The following is a 7,043-nucleotide window of genomic DNA, read 5'->3' as shown; positions in this document are numbered from 1 at the left end:
TTGCATTATTTCAACAACAAGAAAATGCTTGGAGCAACTAGTGGTATATGAAGGTTGATTGAAGAAGGGGAAAAAAGAGTAAAAAGAATTCTATTCAAAGAAGGAAAAAGGAAGAATCCCATTTTTGAGCGTGCTCTATCCAGTTTTGATCAAGTCCTTCATTGGATACTCATCTAGCGTCCAATCGAGCTGATTTTTTGGCCAGGAGCTTCACAACTTCTTGATATTCAAATCCAACGGTAGAATTGTGCATTTGAGCTCTTGTCAATGCGATGAATTTCTTGGTTGAGTCAAATTAGGAACTTAAAGTTTGTTTCAAATTATGTTAAGAATCATATCCCATGTAATCTAGGAAATCACTCTATAAAAAGGGAGCATACTCCAACCAAATATTTCTTTTTAGCTTTGGAGGACTGCAGAGGACGAATTTGGAGAGTTGCAGCTGCTTTGGGATGAATTTTGGAGTTATTGGAGTCTCTTCTTCAACCCTAGAGTGATGTTTCCCTTAACTTTTCTTCTTCTGTAATGTTCTAGGCAGGGAACTATACATCGCCGAATTTCGGTGATATCAGGAGGGGGCGAAACGAAGCCCCCTCCCGAAACGAGATATGCAAGATATCGCCAATTTCTCGGTGATATCTCGCGATATATCGAAAAAATCGATATTATATTATTATTATTTTGCAATTTTTATGTTATTTCTTGCATTTTTTAGACGATTTCTCTCAAGATTCTATCCCAATCTTACCAATTCTATCCCGATGATTCAAGACTCAAAAGTTAATGTACTAAATATAATTAGGAAGAGAATCTACATAGAATAATTTATAGATAGGAAGAAATTTTATAGCAAAATCTTCAAGATTAATGAGCAATCTTACCAACTATATTCTAGTGATTTAGTCCTCAAAAGTCAACATGCCTAATGTGGTTAGGGAGGAGTATATACATGAAATAATTTATGGAAACAATTTAAATTGTGAAGGAATTTTGTAGTAGAATCGTCAATTAATCATTCAAATTATGTCTGCATGATTTAGACCTTAGAAGGTAACATGTTAAATGTGGCTAGACAGGAGATTTAAATGGAAATATTTATAGGAAATAATTTAAATTTACCACATATTTGCATCAAATTAGGATATAGCATCAAATTTACCAAAATTATTGACCAAAATAGCTCCGAAACAGGGGGCGAAATTTTTTGAATTGAGAGGGCGAAATATCGCCGAGATTTCTTTGATATTTCGCCAGTTCACTCGGTTCGCCGGGTAGCGAACCTGGCAAACTTTCGTTCCTTGGTTCTAGGTTTCTATTGCTAGGGTTAGATGGATTTTTACATGAGATAATTATTAATTTTATTCCTCTTTCTTATAATTCAATTCTTCCTTCCTTCTTCTTCTTCTTCTTCTTCTTCTCTCTCTCTCTCTCTCTCTCTCTCTCTCTCTCTCTCTCTCTCTCTCTCTCTCTCTCTCTCTCTCTTTTTCTTTTTCCCCTTAATGTTTGAATACCTAATCAACCTTAATGAATCCCGTGGTGTGTTTTCGATCATGTAACAATGAGGAATGCATGTTAGACTACCATGTTTTTGGCATTGTCGGGGATCAACAAGCGTTAAATTAACATTAGCTGAATTGCACTTAATATCTTATTACTTTCTTCTGCACTGCATGCATTTTAAATTGGGATAATTATTGTTGCCCCCCTATAGTTTGATTTTATTACTAATAAAACCCTGTTCTTTACAAAATTACTGTTGCCTCCCTTATAACGGTGTTAAGTAGCCATTAAATATGAATATGTAATGTCTAATTTTCCCTTCATTAAGATTAAGAAATCAAAAGATGATGTTATCCGCCCATTTATAAAAACCAGATTAATATCAATTTTACCATAAACTTCATTTATTTTGAATTAATGAAATGGGCAAAATCCAAATCCGACTTGGTTTCCCACCTTCACTAGCCTTCATTTGTTTTGAATTCATTTATTTGAATTAAAGAAACGGGCAAAATCCAAATCTGATTTGGTTTCCCGCCTTCACTAAGCTTCATTTATTTTGAATTAAAGAAATGGGCAAAATCCAAATCCGATTTGGTTTCCCACCTTCACTAAACTTCATTTATTTTGAATTAAGAAAATAAACAAAATCCAAATCCGATTTGGTTTTCCCACCTTCACTAAGCTTCATTTATTTTGAAAATATTTTAGATGATATTCAGTTTCCAATTTGAGTTGAATTCGATTTTCTTTCCTCTTCGGTTTGTATTTGAATTTTATTCAATCATTCTTTCTTTATTTGGTGTTTTTTTTTAGAACAAAACGGATTATAATTACTTTTTTCTCCACAGTTAATTAAGGGCACTACTGTAACTTAACAAAAGGGTAAATAAGTAAAGAGATAAGTATAAGGGTATGTTGGGATTTTTGAGAAAATATAAAGATGCCACATCATTAGTAAACTAACGGAACTTAATGGTAATGGGGCAATAGTAATTGTAGATAAAGTTAAAGGTTGGATTAGTAATTTTGAAAAGTACAAGAGATACAATAGTAATAAAATCAAAGTACATGGGGGCAATAGAAATTATCCCTTTTAAATTCTATTTTTTTTGCGGCATTGAGAACAATGGTTATCTTCAAGTTGGGGGTGGATGACTAAGATTACTATCTTTGGGATTAAACTCATTATGCTGAAATTTTTAAGAAATTTTTTTGTTCAAAAGTAGAATTTTTCAGATCTTTTCAAAACCTTCTCGTGGTTGAAGCTTAATTTTCTAGTCAGTGGAGTAAATCTCTAGTCTTATTTGGTATTTCATGTTTTAGTTGTATTCCTCTACAAGGAGTGTAGTGTTGTTATCCATTTTCTGTGATACGGAGTGTAGTGTTGTTAGGAGGGCCAAGTACATGCTTCCATCTACCAGAGTCATCTCACGCATTGTCAGTAGAAACGGCATGCCTAAGGAAGGGCACTAGGACAATATCTCTCTGATGGAGGCCCTTGTCACTTTCACTCTCTGCATCAAGTTTTCCATAGACTTAGCCTACATCATCCAAAATGCCATGATCTAAACTGGGCAGGGCACACTCAAAAATGGGACTTGAGCTCTTTAATCTCTATTTTGGGATTCCTTTCTTTCTTGTTTCCTCCCCCAATGAACAAGTGATTAGTCCCCCTTTGACTTCAAAAGAAAAAAACTAAATTACCCATCCATAAACCACATGGGACAACTCAAGTGATGAGCCATCCTTTGCATGGAGGGAAACCTAAACCAAACAAATTTCTAAAATTTCTATTTAACTAGTTAAAATATTCACTAAAGCAAAATAATAAATTACTGAACATGTGTTGTACCAAAGAAAAAAAAGTACTAAGCATGTGTAAGGCTTCTTCTATACAATAGTTGAGTGATCATCCATTGGACATTCAGGATCTTTCTTCCACGTGTACTGGGGTAATCCCTAGTTGTCGAATTGGTGAGCTACATGGCACAATAGAGGATCCAAGTCCCCAAATTTATCAACAATAACTGAAAATTGAACATTATTATGTGGTGACATCTAAGCACCGTGGAGAATCAAGTCTCTGAATAAAACTTGACCACATAAACTGACATATTACACTTTTTTTCCCTTCATTATTTTTTTTTTATTTAAAAACAGCTTTTTTAGAAGAGGGTAAATAAGATTACAAGGAACAATAAACACTCAAACCTGCAACAACACTAGCTGCAATACACCCATCACTCATGAGGTCCTTATCAAGTGGTATACTCAGTTGGGGGAGAATCCCCCTCCTTGAACCCTATTTAAGAAAACTGATGACCACTCACTCAAAAAGGGAGAAAAGCAAACTACAAAACAGCAGCACCATACTCACAAGCCAAAGAAGACCCACATATTACCTTTTCTTTTCTTTTCTTTCTTTCTTCTTCTTCTTCTTTTTTTCCCCCAAAAGAAAAGGGCAGCCAATCCATATTTGAATGTCAATCTCCTACCGCACAATTAATATCAACAAGAACAGTGAGTTAAGATCTCTCTTGCTAGATGCACTTGTAAAGTAGCCCAAATAAGGATGGGAATTCAGAGTATAAATATCTGTTGAATCAAGTCCACTAGACATCTGTTGGAGTTGGGATCAACCAAGCCTCTTGTCCCAAGCAAGGTCTCTAAGGCTCTTCCTCATCCTAGTTTATGATCACAGCTCATTCGCTTTTCTCACTCGTTTTTTATTTTTAGTCTTCATTTTCTTAGGAGAAATTAATGATGGGTTCAAGCAAGCTTCTTATGTTAATATGTTTACTAGGCTTCCTTGTATGGAAGGCTGAAGGTAGAATTATTGAGATTCAGCTTCTCGAATCAAAACACAAAAAAGGAACATCAGATGGTGAAACTTTAACAGGAACACCATCACCAGCATCGGCACCAAGAGATGGTTCAGCATTAGCATCAAGAGATGCTTCAATGCCGCCACTAGGAAATGCTTTAGGATTGGCACAAGGTGACGATTTACTGGGTACAATGTCTGAGTTATATTTTTTTACATGAACACAATTGGATCCGTAATATTTATTTCCCATTTTGAACTTTCACTTTTGTTGCAGACCTTGTGCTTTTTTGCAATTGCCGGTGGATCATTAAGCGACATCGCTTTAGTCAATAAAAAGGGTTTTCACACAGCTATTGTTGAAAGTGGTGACTTTACTGTCCATGATATCAAGATCCAAGCCCCTGTGATGAGCTGAAACACTGATGATGTGCACATTGGCGACTCATCTAACATCACTATTACTAATATTAATAATGGAACAGATGATGATTGTGTTTCCATTGGAGATGGTAATTCCAGAATTTTAGTCTCCAATGTAAATTGTGGACCAGGCCATGGCATTGGGGAATGACATTTTAATCATGCTTAAATACTTTGATAAATCTCCTAGTAATTAGTACAGCTGATCCAAAACAATAAAGGGGGTGTCAGAGAAAAACTCAACTAGCACAAGCCCCTTGAGAGCAAATAGGATTAGACTGGGCATGTATTTGGAGTTAGGTGTGAGAATGAATTTGTGTAAAAAACATTCAAGTAAGAACTTAAACAAATAGAAGAGAAGATAAAGAACATAAAGAGCATACTAAAGAGCACACAACACACTGGAAATTTCTTAATTTCATCCAAACTTATCCAAACTCTCCAATCACACTCCTTTATCTTCTTTTATAGACAAAGAAGCTAAGATGAAATGCAAATGCATCTCAAACATACATGAAATACAAATTAAAGTCACTCAATAATGCAAGGATGACATCAGCACTTGCATCATTATTACATCACACTTGTACAATATTATGCAATATCCTGTGGGTATATAATACCATAGAAATACACAATACAATACCGTAAAGGTACAGAACATAAATACTCAATTAGAATCTAAGTCCCATTCATAATGTCCATCATCCAGTTGGCTATCCAGGAAGTCTTCATAGTGATCAATCAAATAGTTATGCCATACAGAGAGTATGTATGCAACATTAGGATCATTAACGGCATGGTTTAGTTCCCATGCATCATCAAGGCCTATTAAACGCTCTAGGATACTGGTAAGATCTATGTTGTTGTATCCAATCATATCAACTTGGAATTGATGCTATTCTTCATGATAGTTCCGATCACGCCGGTGTGAGTACAGATCATGGTCTATAATGGCGTAAAGAAAATGGCTAGCATGATAAGCAAAATAATGGTTACAATCGGGGGAATTTGTTTCCATGAAGTTTGGATAAATATGGTCTAGGTCATGATGGAGTACGATGATTGCATTTTTACCATAATGGGACTTGAAGAAGGTAAGCCATTGTTCAAGTGGTTGGAATTCTTCAAGAAGTCCAGAAAGAATACTCTTCTTGAGGTCTCGGAGGAGGTTTGGGAGAAGGAGTTCCATAACACGGAGGACCTTGATAAGCTAGTGGAAAGGGATAAGTATCCTAGAGACAGTATTGGAAGGTAATATGTAACGGCATGGCAAGGGAAGAAAATGGCTATTTTGTGCACAATGAAGATATTTTGAAAGAACACATAATATTCCTTTTGGAATGACCAAGTGTGATAGATAGTGAATAGGGTGAGAAAAGGAAAAGCCGGATGGCACTTGAACCAATCTTCCCTTATGCCATAGTTAGAGATGAGAACTACCAAAGTATCTTGATAAGTGGTTCTGCATCGGTTGATGATAGTATGACAAGAGATTTCACTATAAATGGGTGGAGGTAGGTTAGAGAGATGAGGTGGTCCAATGTCATTATCAGAAGGAGACTTGCCATTTGGGGAATCCGGAGTTGGCCTTGAGGATGAAGTACCAAGAGTGAATGGGAAACAAAGAGGGAGGACAGATTGGATGCCTATCGGTTTGCTCCAAGACCAAGATACCATTCTCTCAAGGTAATAGTAGCATGAGCAAGAAATTTACAAATGGTTGTGCTATTAGTGGAACCTTCATGTAAGCGTCCTACTCTAAGCCAAGCATGGAATTCTCAAAATCTAGCAGGCCATTCAATGAATGGAATATTATCAAGGGTAAAGAAGTGCTTAGGCTCATAATTGCCAAAGGGAGCATAAGCAAATGTATATGGTACTTGCGGAGGAACTTATTCTTCAGCCATAGGATCTTCTATATCATTTACAATAGGAGGATCTAGTATAAAAACATCTAGATTGGCTGTAAAAAGATGTTCTAAAATATAGGTTTCGAACTCAGTGTTAGATTCAGCTCGGATGCTGTTTGATACCAAAGGTTTTGGTGTGGACAAGAGGGGGAGAAGTCAACACATTTTTTGTTGGGCTCGGCCCACGGGGTTAGAGATGTGGGGGGCTTCTTTTCCTGGTTCGGTTGCACATCTTCAACAGAGTAGTGAATCTCTTCTCGAGAGGTCACTGAGTTTGTGTTTGATAATGGGTTTGACAGCTTCTTATTTCCATGTTTGTGCTTAAAGCTTGCTTGTCCTGTGGTGCCTGGTTGGTTCCGTCTAAATGGCGCTGTTGGGGT

This window comes from Hakea prostrata, unplaced genomic scaffold (assembly GCF_041222555.1).
Source record: "Hakea prostrata isolate BN-2017 unplaced genomic scaffold, UWA_Hpros_2 contig_12, whole genome shotgun sequence".
NCBI lineage: Eukaryota > Viridiplantae > Streptophyta > Magnoliopsida > Proteales > Proteaceae > Hakea > Hakea prostrata.
The sequence above is the reverse complement of the archived record's forward strand: the minus strand, read 5'-3'. Positions refer to the sequence as shown.